Below are 16,254 nucleotides of genomic sequence, written 5' to 3' on the forward strand. Positions count from 1 at the left end.
TCCAAGAACAGAGCCTTGGGGGACCTCCACAGAAAGGGGCAATGGAGAGTAGGAGACAGAATTGTAGGTGACACTGAAGGAGCGCTGTGATAAATAGGCAGAGAAACAGGATAGAGCAGAATCTCGGAGGCCAAGGGAATGTAGTTTATTGAGAAGGAGCGTGTGGTCAACAGTATCAAAGGCAGCAGAGAGGTCATGTAATAGGAGTATGGAGTACTGGCTGTTGGTTTTAGCAGTTAGTAAATTAGTGAGTTTTAGTAAGGCAGTTTCTGTGGAGTACTGTGAGCAAAAGCCAGACTGTAAAGGGTCAAGAAGGTTATTTTCACTGAGGTAGGAGCTAAGATGGTTTGTAGAATAAGCGTTCTAGAAGTTTAGAGGTGAATGGGAGCAATTAAGTTGTTCAGGTTGGTAGGGCCCAGTGAGGGCTTTTTAAGTATGGGAGTGATCTGCGCATGTTTTAGAGGGGAGGGGAAGGTGCCACTAGAGAGGGAGAGATTGAAGATGTGAGTGAGGGAGCATAGGATAGAAGGAGAGGGTGACCGTAGTAGTTTTGAGGGAACAGGATCCAGGGGACAATTGGTTAAGTGGTCATCTGAGAAAAGTTTTGTAACCTCTTCAGTAGTAGCCAATTCAAAAGAGGAGAGTGTTGAATGTGCTGTTATGTTGAGTGGGGAAGATGTACGCACAGTGGAGGTATCCTCACAAATTGCATCAATCTTGTCTTTGAAGTGATTGGCAATCTCTTGGGCAGTGAGTGAGTTAGTGGGTAGAGGGGTTGGGGACGAAGCAGAGAGTTAAGGGTTTAGAAGAGCCGACAGGGACTGGATGACAAGGAATTAAAAAGATAGACAAAGTAGGCTTGTTTGGCAGCATGGAGGCATGAATTGTATTTTAGAAGGGCAGATTTATATAGGGTGAAGTCTTGCAGGCATTTGGTTTTATGCCACAGTTGTTCAAGAGCACGGCAATGTCTCTTGATATTTCTAGTGTTTTCAGTTTGCCATGGTTGTAACGGTTGGGTCCTGATTTTGCATGTGGTTAGAGGAGCAAGTGCATCTAGTGATGATGAGAGTGAACAGTTGTAGGGTAGAAAATAGGGTAGCCAGGCAGCAAAGTCATCAAGAAAGCGCGATACCGGCCCAAGAGGCCAATAAATTGCTGCAATCCTCAGCGAAATGGGAGAAAACAGAGGAATACAGTGCATCTCGAAAGAAGAGAGGGATAGAGAGGGAGGGACAGGAAAGACTTGGAAGGTGCTTTGTGGGGATAGATGGAAGCCAACTCCACCTCCTTTCTGTCTGTTGGGTCTGGGGGAGTGAGTCCAATGGAGACCACCGTGGGAGAGGGCAGCAGGAGAAGCTGAGTCAAAATTTTGAAGCCAGGTTTCTGTTATGGCGAGTATGTTAAATCCATGAGAGATGAAGAGGTCATGTACAGATGTTAGCTTGTTACAGATGGAGCGGGCGTTCCAAAGGGCACATGAGATTGGTGGGCAGATTTGAGGAAGCAGGGGGATAGAAATGAAACTGAGTGGATTGCGATGATTGCCAGAGGGGGAGGGGTATTGGATATGTGGCTTGCAGTTGGAAAATGGCGGACCAGGATTAGGAGAAATGTCACCTGAGACTAGGAGAAGGATGAGGGCAAGAAAGGCAAGATGGGAGTGGGATGTGCATGAGCGCACGTGTCTAGTGGCCCTGGTGTTTATGTCAGCATGTGGATGCAGCAAATGCAGGAGATGGTGGGTGCCATAGGAGTGAGGGTGATATGTGCATGCTGCAGGGAAGAGAGGGGGGTAGAGTAAAGATAATTTAAGGATAGAAGACACCAATGTGAGATGGAAGAGAATAAGGAGCATGTTAGTGGATAGAGAGTAGGAAGCTGACTTTATATAAAATATAAAATATAAAATAAATGTCAAAAGCTGGTTTGCATGTCATCTTGCAGAGTGGAGCAGAGTTCTTGTTGTATCTTCATCCAGCTTTAATTATCCTGCTTTCGTTAAACTGCTTCGGTGCAACTGTGCATCACTCGTGACAGAGCCACTCAGGACAGAGCAATGATGTCTGTGCCTTGCCCCTGTCTGCACCACCACATAGGATGCTTTTAATTGATAAGGAGACTAAGCAGGCATGCTTTTCTCAGTTGGTCATTATTGGGTCTGATTTGAGACACCTGAATATGAGAGGGGAGATGGCCAATACCAGACCAGCTACAGACACAGGCTAGGGTCGTAAAGCTAATTACCTCTCTTGATCACTCAAGCCAAATGGGGTTGAGAATTAGTCACCAGTAATATTGCTATTGCAGTGAGGTTGGTTTAGAGCTAGCATTAGATATAGAAGTATAAAGATATGGCAGCTGAAGACATTTACCAAAAATGTTAAAGCAATGTCAGTTCAGTAGACATGTACAGATGGATAGATGTTTACCTGTAAAAGAGCAGAGAAGACACGATCAGAATTGATAACTGCATCGGTGAAACTGCGCATCACTCGTGACAGAGCCACTCAGGACAGAGCCATGATGTCTGCGCCTTGCCCCTGTCTGCCTATATCAGGTCCAACACACTATAGCAGACCGGAACACTAGGGCTACGCTTATCCGGGACTATCTGGCACAGGCCAACTTACCTAGACTCCCGCCTGACACCCTAGCTACATTGGAGAGGGAGTTCACCACCTCGAAGATGCGCATTGCACTGAAAGCTATGGCCGATGGCAAGGCGCCTGGTCCTGATGGCTTTAGGGTAGCACATTACCGCTCCTTTGCAGATGTATTGCTACCCCACTTGACCTACTATGCCAACGCAATCTCTGCTGGTGGTGACCTCCGACCTGAGACTCTCCACGTGCACATTACTGTAATCCCCAAACCTGGCAAAGATCCCAGTAATTGTGGGAGCTATCGCCCCATCGCCTTGCTGCATATTGATGCCAAATTGTATGCCAAAGTTATCGCGAGTAGGCTCCTCCCATTGATCCCGCAGTGGGTCTCCAGAGACCAAACGCGATTCATTCTGGGCAGAGAGGCATGTGACAACTCCCTCCGCACCCTATCCTTGATGGCCCATGCGCGTGGATCTTCCCAGCCCACCCTCTTGCTATCAACAAACACGGAAAAAGCATTCGATAGGGTGGACTGGTAACGCTATCTCATTTGGGTATTGGTGCCTCCCTCTTATCCCAAATTTCCTCTCTCTATAACTTCCCCATGGCCTAACTGCGCATAAATGGCAATCTAAGTGACCTCTTCACATTAAATAATGGCACTCGTCAGGGTTGCCCCCTCTCACCCATTTTATTTGCCTTATCTTTAGAGCCATTCTTATCAATGGTCAGACATAGCCCCTGCATTCATGGGATCACAATAGGAGGCTCAGAACACAAGTACGCTGCTTATGCAGATGACATTCTGTTCTACATACGACAACCCCTGATATCCCTTCCTAACTTCGTGTCAGCATTTTCAGCGTTTAGTGCCATCTCCAATTTTAAAATCAATATGACAAAATCGGAAATCTTAAAGGTATCTGTCCTAGGTAAGACCATAGACCACCTGAAAAGGTGCTTTCCCTATAGCTGGCAGGCACGCAAGATGAAATACCTAGGTATATACCTCACCCCTAACCTGGCCTCCTTTTTCCGCACTAACTTTCAGCCCCTGTTGAATGCGATTAGATCGGACCTGCAGAAATGGTCTCAAATTGCTCACTCATGGTTGGGGAGGATTGCTGTTGTGAAGATGAATGTACTGCCCAGGCTGCTGTTTATGTTCCAGATGATTCCATATAGAATCCCCGCAGGTTTCTTTACCCTGATAAGATCAATGATTAGCAAATATGTATGGAACAGAAAATGACCCAGACTTGCTAGGACCCTCCTCACTAGACCCAAAAGGGAAGGGGGCTTAGCCCTACTGGAACTTGAGAGATATTTCTTAGCAATAGTGTTGAATAGAATCTCTAATTGGAAATATCACAAAGACTCTAAGCTATGGGTGAGCCTGGAAACAGAGCTCAGTGGATCAGACCTTTTTCCGCAAATTTGGATCCCTAAGAAACACAGAACTTTTTCCTCAACCACTCCACCGCTTACACGTTCCACCCTCATGGTATGGGACTCGCTGTGTAAGGAGCATAACTGGGCACATGACTCTCCTCTCCTGCCATTGACTGGCCATAACTACTTTCCCCCTGGGAACATAGATCCCAAAATCCATGTTTAGAGACTTGGGACTACTGCCCTATTACATCAAGTTACTACCCCGTCAGGCATTGTGTCCCTGTCAACATTAATGCCTAGCTCTACGACCGCACCCATGGACCAATGGAGGTACTGCCAGTTTTCAGCCTTTGTTCACTTTCTCCCAAAACCTCTATGGACCATCTCGGACTTGACACCTATAGAATCTGCTTTCACTGAGGATCTCCTACTTTTATCAAGCCTTGCAAATGTTAGCCTCCACAAGAGACCCTTCTTTCCTAAGCAACTGGGAGAAAGATCTCCGCAAAGAGCTCTCGGAAGCCAATAATCTACTATTCTCCTCACGACTCACACTTCCTCTATGGCTTCCAAAACGTCAGAGGTGAATTACAAATTGTTAACGAGGTGGCACTACACCCCAGTGGTACTTCACAAAACCTTCCCACAAGCATTGCCTCTGTGTTGGCAGGGGTGCCGTGAACAAGCAACACATGCTCACGTCTGGTGGTATTATCCGCCCATATTGGCTGATGATTCTACACTGGGCCAAAGAGATCCAAAGTTTTGAGATCCCCAACGATCCATGGGTGATACTACTTCATTGTAAAGGTAAACCAGTGGGAACATATAAGAAATCTATAACACCACACCTGCTTAATGCAGCAAAAGCCCTCATTCCCCGATACTGGAAACAACCGACCATACCTACGTTATGCCAATGGCTAATGGAAGTAGACCATACATACTATATGGAGGATCTCACTCTCTCCCTTAGAAATAAGCTGGACCTAGCAAAGAAAATATGGTCCTGCTGGTTTGCCTTCAAATATACACCCACCTAGGTGGAAATTATATCTCAGCCTAAGTGATGTGTTGTTTGTTGAGTACATTGTGTAAGAGGGATTGGACCGAGGCAGACACCCTTCCCTTCCCCCTTCTCCCCTTCTTCTCCTTGTTTTTTCTCTCCATTCTTTTCTTCTTCTCTTTACAATCTGGTTCTCTCAATGTATTATGTTTTATGAAGGGGCCATTACAGACTACTCTACTCGTGCCTATGCTTTGTGATATTTGATAATGTCACTGTTTTTGACAAACTGGTAAGAATTGAGCAACCCTGGGCCTCGATACATGTTGCAGATAGAGTTTAGAATATGCAAATGAATGTATACTCCTGGCACCTATCGTCAACTGACTGTGTTGTCATTACGAGACCCACTCATTGTCTTTTTCAAACTTCTCTGTTTTGTATATTTTGTTTTTCAATAAAAACTAATTAAACAAAAAAAAATATGAAAGAAGCTTTTATAATAAGAGTATAGCCCGTCTGGACCAGGAGACTTTTGTGACGGCAAATGCTTAATGACTTTTGTAAGCTCCTCTAAAGAAATATTAGCATTCAGCATTGCCAAATTAGAGGAGGACAATTAAGGCAAAGTTAAAGTAGCAAACATATGTATGTATCAAATTCCTCCTGTTTAAAAAGGAAATCGTTTTTGAGTGTTATGTTTTTATAAAGCTTACGACAGAAGTCCCTGAAGACCTTGACCATAGTCTGGCAGTATATGGGTGTACCACCAGATTAAAAAAGAAAATCAGGGAACAAATAAAAAAGGGCGAGGCTTGCGTTTATTCACTAACATTATGTTGGGCTTATTTGAATACTCATATAATTTTTGTTTGACTCATAGAAGAGATTAGGCAGCTTTAATTTGGTTATGAAGAGAGGTAACCATGCAGTGGCGAGCCATTGTGGGACCGTGTAAAAGTTGGCTTTCCGATGCTCACAATTTAACAAGCAAGTAAACTCTCAGTATATTAGTATTTTTCCTTATGTGCCTCCTGCACAGAATCTTCATCAAGCTTCATCAAGAACCTTCATCAAGCTGAAAAAACGTGATAAATCTTGAGAAATCTTTTCTTCAGTGATGGCAAATTGAAGGAGATAGTCATTGTGTCATGAATTGCCAGTAATACCTTCATGCCCTGTCTGTCAGCTTACCTCTGGTCTGTGTATCAGCCTTGGGCCTGCACTCTCACACTTGCATGGTTAATTAATCTTCCCTCAGCATGGTTCCACCCCAGCCTCTACAGGATACACTATTTAACACTGTGCTATCCAAGCCTGCCTTATTGTGTGTTTAGTTTCCTGTCTCCTGCTTGCCATGTGCTCCACGTCTGTTTTTGTTACCAATCTTGGCTTGTTCTTTGACTATTCCTGCCTGCTTGTTACCCTGTCAGCTGGGAGATCCTGGGGGACCACGACCTGGAGCCAGTTGCAGCACAGTCCATCCTCACAAGAGAGTCTGGTGAACACCTGCTGGCTCTTAGATTCTGCGCTCTGGGGAATCTTATGCTCTAGCTCCCAGTGGGATCCATGTTGGTGCACCAGTGGACCTGCTTTCCTGAACCACCCAGAGTATCATTCGCAGCAGTCAGCCATAGGGTCCACTACCTTAGCGGTGCACTCCTGACCCCAACAGTGTGCATCTGTCACCTTGCCTCAGGTGACCTGACAGTTTGCTCGGGCAACAGACCCGGCTCATGTGCCGATACCTACTGTTGATCAGCTGCAGGGCGTAGTTCGCAGACTCGAGACACAGGAGTCTAATCAGACCCAAGTGATGCAATTCCTGCAAGGTTTGGCCTCCTGCTTTGAACAGCTTCAGGCCTCCTTTGGATCCCAGGTTCAACAACCTCAATCGCAGCCGGCGGTTGTACCTACTTGGCTTATGGTCCCTACCACAAATTTGTTGCATCTACCAGTTTCTTTTTGTTTCTCTGGTGACTCCAAGGCCTACAAGGGGTTCCTTAGTCAGTGAACCATCCATTTTCATCTCCAGGGTCAACTTTTCCTCTGATCGAGCAAGAGTAGCTTATATTATCTCCCTCCTGACCAACAAGGCTTTAGCCTGGGCTCCCCCTCTGTGGGAGACAAATGATCCAGTGGTCTCCAGCTTGTCTAACGTCCTGAAACTCTTCTGGAATATTTTCGAGGAACCAGGCCATGTCTCTTCTGCGGCCAGTGCCCTTTTACGTCTCTGTCAAGAGTCTTCTTCGGTAAGACAGTATGTCCTTCACTTTTGCATTTTAACTGCTGAGCTGAGCTGGAATAATGAGGCCTTAGTTGCAACCTTTTTACAAGGTCTCGCTGACAGAGTGAAGGATGAGTTGGCAGGAAGAAGTATTCCCTCAGGTCTGGATGATGTCATCTCCCTCTGCAATCAGATCGATATTCGCTTCCGGGAGAGGACCCCAGAGAAAAGGCGTCAGTGCTCCATGGTTCTTAGCCAGCCCAAGCTCGCCTGTGTTAGGCGTAGAACTCTGGGCTTGTGTTTCTACTGTGGGGGAAAAGATCATTTTCGGGATACCTGCTCTCTCCGTTCGAGAAACGCGGGTCTAATACATCTGGAGGATGACATATTGTACCCAGGAAAATCAACTTCATCATCCTGTCTCCTTCTTTCTGTGCTCCTCCATGTCAACGCTTCCCCTCATGCAGTCACGGCCTACCTGTATCCCAGAGCTGCTGGAAATTTCATGGACTGGGGAACTGCGTCTTCCATGAAAATTCTGCTTTCACCTCTCACCACTCCACTGGTGGTCTCGGCGATTGAAGGTACTGTTCTTCCTGGAGGGCCCATCCGCTTCCAGACATTCCTTTCTCGTGCTACCTAAAGCCTCAACCCCCATTGTATTGGGTCTTCCTTGGTTACAGCTCCATGCTCCACACATTGATTGGACTATTGGGCAGATCCTGGCTTGGGGTCCCTCTTGTTTTTTATCCTGCCTACTCAAGGTTACCCCAAAGGAGAGAATTCCTGTGGGCACCACATCAGTATCTCCTGCTCTTCCTGCTGCATATAGTGAGTTCCAGGTGTACTCTGCAAAAAAAATCAGCTGAGGTACTTCCTCCTCACAGGCCTTTTGACTGTGCCATTGACCTTGTTCTTGGTGCAACCCTGCCCAGGGGCCAGACCTATCCCTTGTCCATTCCAGAGACCCAGGCCATGTCTGAGTATGTTGCATGGAATCTAAAGAGAGGGCTCATTCAGAAATCCTCATCCCCTGCAGGAGTAGGGTTATTTTTTGTAGCCAAGAAGGATAGGACCTTAAGACCCTGCTTTGACTATCGAGGCTTAAATGCTCTGACAATCAAAAACCCCTTACTCTTAATACCAGAACTGTTCGACAGATTGAAAGGTGCCTCCATTTTCATTTTTAATAAGTTGGATCTCAGTGGTGTGTACAATCTGATCCCGATATGGAGGCGTGATGAATGGAAAACGGCATTTAACAGTAGAGATGGGCATTATGAATACTTGGTTATGCCCTTTGGTCTGTGTAATGCCCCAGCTGTGTTACAAAACTTTGTCAACGAGATCTTCAGGGATCTGCTTTATCAGTTTGCTGTCATCTATCTGGATGACATTCTCATCTTTTCGGAAAATCTGCTTGTTCACAGAAACCATGTCTGGATTGCACTCCAATGTTCCGATGGTTCTGTTTTTGGGATGCTTTGTCTCTAGCTTGGGTCTTCGTATGTACCCTGGAAAGGTCTCGGCCATTACCAACCGGCCTCTTCCCACAAGCCTCAAGGCCACACAGCGCTTTCTTGGGTTCACTAATTATTACAGGCAGTTCATTAGGAATTACTCTTCCATTCTATTATCGGCTTGACCAAGAACAGTGCGAATGCAAAGGAGTGGCCCCCTAAAGCTGTCTCTGCATTTCATGACTTGAAACAGGCCTTTGTTTCTGGACCTTTGATGAGGCGACCTAACCCTGGGGATCCATTTTTTATTGAAGTGGACGCTTCCTCAACTGGGATGGGAGCTGTGCTTCTTCAATCCTTTGAGCGCAAACGTCAACCATGTGTGTTTTTCTAAAAAATAATACACTATTGGTGATCAGGAACTTCTTGCGATTAAATTGGCATTGAAGGAGTGGCGTCATCTCTTTAGAGGGTTCCCCGCACTCCATAACAATTTTCACTGACCATAAAAATCTGCAGTACTTAAAGAATGCTAAACGATTGAATCCGCGACAGGCCAGGTGGAGTCTTTTCTTTTCCCATTTAAATGTTACTATTATGTACAAACCTTCTTCCAGGGCTGATGCACTCTCTAGGTCTTTTGACATTCAGGATGAGGAGCCCACCTCTGAACCTGATTCGATCATTCCTATCTCATGTGTTCTTGCCCATTCTACCCTGGACTCAAAAATTCCTCCTGGCAAGACCTTCTGTCATGAATCAAGTTTGACCAGACTGCGTGGACTGCAAAGAGAGAACCAAAACTCATGTAAAGTGTAAATAAATGTTTATTAAGATCAGTGATATATAAGTACACAACACCTCCAATACCAAACAGTGGCAATTAACCCAACAGTGACATACAAATAACAAATAATATATACAGTAGCTGGGGAATACCTTAATCAAGAATGTAAGCAAGGCCAGGGTCATACACAGAGGATCAGCAGATAAACAAGGGCAGTTCCAGAATCACAAACGTAAGCCAAGCCAGGGTCATACACAGGGAATCAGCAGATGGGGAAAGGTGAATGGGAATCAGGGCACAAGGCAAGGATGAAAGGGAACTGGAACACAGGAGGGACAGGATCAGGACAGGCTCAGGTTTGGTATCAGATACAGGCTCAGGATCAGGTACAGGTACGTGTACAGGTACAGGTTCAGGTCACATGCTAGCAGGTCAGGGCACAAGGACGAAACCAAGGCAAACATGTGAGTGCTTGCTGGGTATTTATATGTATGCCTGTGATTAGCTTCAAGTGACACCTGAAGGTAGAAGGTGCTGTCTGCTCCACATTGCCAGGAAACCCCTGCTGGCAGACACCGGTACTACAGCCCAGACTCCGGGTCATCAGGCTGGGAGGCAGGCTATGGGTCATCGAGCTGGGCAGCAGGCTCCGGGTCATTGGGTTGGGCAGCAGGCCCCGGGTCATGAGGCTGGGCGGCAGGCCCTGGGTCTTCGAGCTGGACAGCAGACACTGGGGCATCAGGCCGAGCAGCGAGCAACGTAACGTCAGGCTGGGTAATAGGCACCAGCTCAGCAAGCTGAGTAACGGGCCCCGGCCCAGCGAGCTGGATGCCGGGCACTGGCCCAGAAATCCTGATGATGGGCACTGGCATGACAGGCTGAGACACGGGCACGAAACTTCAGGCTGAGGCTGGGACACCGAATCTTCAGGCTGAGAGGAGATAAGGACGCTCTGGTGGAGGTGGGTAGCTGGTCAGAGGGATGATAGTGATGAGATGGCACTTCTGGCAGCACTTTGGTTAGAGGAGAAGCAACTCTGAAGATATAAAAAAGGAAAAGAAAGGCGCCTCTAAGTGCAGTATGCAAAATTTAATAAAGTGCACAAAGGGTTAAAAGCACTTACAAGATTGTTGAGTGTTAAAAGACATGATAAAATCAAGAGTCCTCATCTGTGGCATGTGTCCATCCTCAGCATGGTGGTAGAGAGCAGTGTAGAGCCTTCCAGCAACTGTAAAGCGTTCTCATGCGTGTTGGAAAGAGGAGGCAGCAGGTAAGCCTGTATTCACTGCGGGACACACAAGGCTGATGGGGTCAGTGTAGAGAAGGGGGTGGTAGCGTGTTTCGGAGCATGTGCGGCTCCTTCGTCAGACCTACGCCCATACTCCTCAAGCTGGCTTATGAATGGTGAGGGGGAGGAGCAAGGGGAGGAGTGTGGGCAGATGTTGAATACACAATGATATGGGAAGTGATGGATGTATTACGAGGACGGCCAAGAGGACCGTGCACTCTCAAAATGGATCATTAACGTCAGTGCTATATACAATGAAGTCCTGAAGGAATTTGACACAGGGGTACAGGGCTCAGATGGCAGTGGTTAAATTAACAATAATAAATAAATATACAAACGTAAGGTTGACATTGAATCAATATACAGGTGTGTTACATGGTCGGCCGCGTGTCTATATGCATGTGTTATAAAGGTGGCCAGGCATTTGCACACATGCAAATAGGGTCATAAGTCTAATGTTGAGTTGACAATGAATAAATCTACAGCCATGTTACAAGGGCGGCCAGGCGTTTATACACATGTGTTACAGGGGCGGCCAGGCATCTATGTGCACGTGTTACAAAGGCAGCCGGGCGTTTGTACACATGCAAATAAGGTCGTAAGTCTAATGTTGAATTAACAATAAATAAATATGTAGTCGTGTTACAAGGGCAGCCGGGGAGCTATACACCTGTGTTACAGGGGCGGCCAGGCATCTGTACACATGCAAATGAAGTAATAAATCTGTTGTAAGGGGATAAAAAAAAAAGGAATAAGCGATAGTGTATAGTGGATGTTGTGTGATTATGTCTGTAACAATGATAAAACAATGCTGAATATTACTTTACTATGAATAGGTGTATAGGTGTGTTATAAGGGCGGTCGGGCATCTATACACTAAAGACAGATAGAGGAAAATAGTGGATGCTTATACAAGTTGTACGAATTGTGCAGATTATGCCTGTGTGAATAATCTCATGGTGAGAGGTATTACTCAACTGTGTACTAGTATATAGAAGTGTTACAGGGGCAGCTGTAACACAGATGAGGACTCCTGATTTTATCATGTCTTTTAACACTCAACAATCTTGTAAATGCTTTTAACCCTTTGTGCACTTTATTAAATTTTGCATACTGCACTTAGAGGCGCCTTTCTTTTGAATCTTCAGGCTGGAACACCAGATTTTCAGACGGGGCCACAGGAACTTGAGACTGGGACACCGGAACTTCAGACTGGGACACCGGAACTTCAGACTGGGACACCAGAATTTCAAGCAGGAACACCGGAACTTCAAGCGGGGTCACAGGCACCAGAACTTCAGGCAGGAACATGGACACAGAAACATCAGACTGGAAGGCAGGCACGAGCCATCAGACTGGTAGGCAGGCACCAAAACATCAGAGTGGAAAGTGGGCACTGGGACATCAGACTGGAAGGCAGGCACCAGGACATCAGACTGGAAGACAGACACTGGGACATCAGACTGGAAGGCAGGCACTAAGACATCAGACTGGAAGGCAGGCACAGAGACATGAGACTGGAAGGCAGGCACCGAGACATCAGACTGGAAGGCAGGCACCAAGATATCAGACTGGAAGGCAGGCACCGAGACATCAGACTGGAAAGCAGGCACCGGGACATCAGACTGGAAGGCAGGCACCGGCACAACAGGCTGAACAGCAGGTGCATCAGACTGGACAGCAGTTGCTGGAAGGTCAGACTGGAACATGGACACCGGAACATAAGACTGGAACATGGGCACCGGGATGTCAGACTGGGCAGCAGGTACAAGTGTTGCAACAACAGGCTGAACAGCTAACACTGGCACGACAGGCAGAACAGCAGGCGCATCAGACGGGATCGCGGTCACTGGAACATCAGACTGGAGCATGGATACAGGAACATCAGACTGGGGCACAGGAACTTCAAGCTGGATAGCAGGGAGAGATTTGGCAGGATCAAGTGGGTCATCAGGTTCAGCTGGCATGAAGGCAGACAGGAGCAGGTTGGTTGGTGTGGAGGCAGGTTGGGTTAATGGCAGGATCGTGTGGGTTGGAATGAACTTGCATTTCTTTTTTGGCTTAGTCACCACAGCTTTGTAGGTAACTGTAGGGCTGTAAGAAAAGGATGGAACTGGGTAAAAGGAAGGGCTGGAATGTGGTAGAGACAAGGGAACAGTGGCTGGGTTGTGGAGAGCTGACAGAAGCTGGGCATAACAGGTCTGACCATGCCTGAAGTACAGGTAGAACAAAAGTGGGCTCACTTACCCTCTGTCTGACCAGGGACTGCACTTCATCTATACAGTCGTTCAACAACTGTTTGGGACAAACCAAATAGTGCTCCAAAAAGGATGCAGAGTCATCCTCCAACAGCCACACTAAGAATGCCACCTGATTAATGCTGAAGGGGGAAAGAAGTCATCATGGCCCTTTGGAATACAGGGCAGAGCCAGCTCTGTACATATCTTAATCAAAGGCCGAACATCCTCAAACAGTATACTGCCCTGATCAACCACAGAGTGAGCTAAACGGATAATCTCCAGAAGCTGATACCTGGTCCACTCTTTTAGTATCTTGCGGAGATATTCACTACTCTCTGATGCCAGCAGAGCATAATAAATAATTACATCAAAATTCATCTCCGCAGTGTAAACAGAACCGAGATGGTCCCTCTATGCAGCCACTTCTGTCAGAGATGGCCTTGGTTTACTGTCATGAACCAAGTGTGACCAGACTGTGTGGACTGCAAAGAGAGAACCAAAATGTATGTAAAGTGTAAATAAATGTTTATTAAGATGAGTGATATATAAGTACACAACACCTCCAATGCCAAACAGTGACAATTAACTGAACAGTGACATACAAATAACAAATAATATATACAGTAGCTGGGGAATACCATAATCAAGAACGTAAGCCAGGCCAGGGTCATACACAGAGCATCAGCAGATAAACAAGGGCAGTTCCAGAATCACAAACGTAAGCCAAGCCAGGGTCATACACAGGGAATCAGCAGATGGGGAAAGATGAATGGGAATCAGGACACAAGGCAAGGATGAAAGGGAACTGGAACACAGGAGGGACAGGATCATTACGGGCTCAGGATGGGGATCAGATACAGGTTCAGGATCAGGTACGGGTATGGGTACAGGTTCAGGTCACAGGCTAGCAGGTCAGGGTGCAAGGCAAAACCAAAGCAAACATGTGAGTGCTTGCCGGGTATTTATATGTATGCCTGTGATTAGCTTGAACGCAGGAGGTGCTGTCTGCTCCACACTGCTGGGAAACCCCCGCTCGCGGACACTGGTGCTACAGCCCAACGATCCAACAGTTCCACCAACAGGTGAATCCCTCCACCACAGATCCTGAGTGTTGGAAGACACCCGCTGGTGGACACTGGTACTGCGATCCAAGAGACCGACAGTGCCACCAATGGGAGAACCCTTTCCCGACACCTTCGTTCCAACCAAGTTAAAAAATTAGATCCTTCGTTGGGGTCATGATTCCAAGGTGGCAGGTCATGCCGGGGCCCTCCAATCTTTCTTCCTTATCAGCCGCCACTATTGGTGGCCTACTCCTTGTTCTGGTGTTAAAGACTACGTTAAGACTTGTCATGTCTGTGCCCAGTCTAAGTCCTCCACACAAGCTCCTGCTGGTCTTCTCATGCCTTTGCCCATTCCTAAGGAGCCCTGGTCTCACATTGCCATGGACTTCATCACCGATCTTCCACCTTCTGAGAAGAATACAGTCATTTGGGTGGTAATTGATTGATTCTCCAAGATGGCCCATTTTGTTCCTCTTCCTGGTCTCCCTTCTGCTCCTGCCTTGGTTCCCATTTTCATTCAAGAGATTTTCCGCCTTCATGGAGTCCCTTCCCATAATGTTCAGTTTACTTCTCGCTTTTGGAGAGCCTTTTGAAAATCCCTCAACATTATCTTGGATTTTACCTCTTCTTACCATCCTCAATGCAATGGTCAGACTGAGAGGGTTAATCAGGAGTTAGAGGTCTTTCTCCGTACCTTGGTCTCAGGTCATCACGATGAATGGGCATCACTACTCCCGTGGGCAGAGTTTTCTCACAATAATCATGTCAACGTCAGTTCTCAGAAGACACCCTTTGTCACTGTTTATGGAAGACATTCTCAGCTCCCTCTTCCTATGACCTGTTCTTCTGACATCCCAGCTTTGGCTATCGTTCAGGAATAATTCAATTCCATGTGGGTTAATGTTCATGATTCCCTCCAGACAGCTGTCAACAAATTCAAGGGTTTTGCTGACCATTGCAGGCGTAAGCCCCCTCCGCTACAGCCAAGAGACAAAGTCTGGCTTTCCACCAGAAACATCAGACTCCGGGTTCCTTCTCTGAAATTTGCCCCAAGATTCATTGGTCCTTACAATATCATTTCCAAGCTGAATACTGTTTGTTTTAAACTCCAGATCCTTAAAAGCCTCAGGATCTCAAACTCCTTCCATGTATCCATTCTGAAACCTTTAGTTCTCAATAAGTTCTCCCGTCCTCTCCCTACCTTGGCTCCAGTCTCTGACAATGATCAGGAGTACAAGGTTAGTAAAATTCTGGATTCTCGCTTCTGTAAAAGTGTTCTTCAATATCTCGTGGATTGGAAAAGTTTTGGTCCTGAGGAGAGGTCTTGGATTCCTGCATCTGAAATCTTCATGCCCCATCTTCTGAGGAAGTTCCATTTGAAGTTCCCCTTCAAGCCTGGTCCCAAGCGGGGGGGAGGGGGAGGCTGCCCAAGCCTGCCTTTGCCCGAGCAATATTGTGTGTTTGGTTTCCTGTCTCCTGCTTGCCATGTGCTCCACGTCTGTTTCTGTTACTGCTCTTGGCTTGTTCTTTGACTATCCTTGCCTGCTTGCTGTCTGGTGAACACCTGCTGGCTCTTAGACTCCACACCCTGGAGAATCGTATGCTCTAGCTCCTAGTGGGATTCGTGTTGGTGCTCCAGTGGATCTGCTTTCCTGAACCACCCAGAGTTCCATCTGCAGCAGTCATTCATAGGGTCCACTACCTTAGCGGTGCACTCCTGACCCCAACGGTGTGCATCTGTCACCTGGCCTCAGGTAACCTGACACATTGAGATGCCAATGGCACTTTTTAAGGGATGATGCTGATAGGGTAAGGTCTAGAGAAATTGGGACATGGCCGGACCAAGTCATTGGCCTAATTTCAGAGGCTACAACATTAGTCAATCAGTCATGGGTGCTGAAATGAAAAAGTGGCCTAGCCTAGAATACATTTTATGAGAAGGGAAGTGAAACCTAAACTGTTTATTTGTGGGGTGTTTATTCCTCCAAGAATCAAGGAGATGATAGGTGAGAATTTGTTTACGAAAGGAGGTAGCAAAGTTACGCAACTGTTTAGATGGAGTGGAATGAATTATAGTTTGCCTATCTTTTGCAGGGGAGAGAATAGCATTAAAATCTCCAGCAACAATCATAAAAGTTTGGGAAAATCATTGCAGCAACTCAAACGCATTGGGGAGGA

The sequence above is a fragment of the Aquarana catesbeiana genome, linkage group LG02 (assembly GCF_042186555.1).
Source record: "Aquarana catesbeiana isolate 2022-GZ linkage group LG02, ASM4218655v1, whole genome shotgun sequence".
Lineage (NCBI taxonomy): Eukaryota > Metazoa > Chordata > Amphibia > Anura > Ranidae > Aquarana > Aquarana catesbeiana.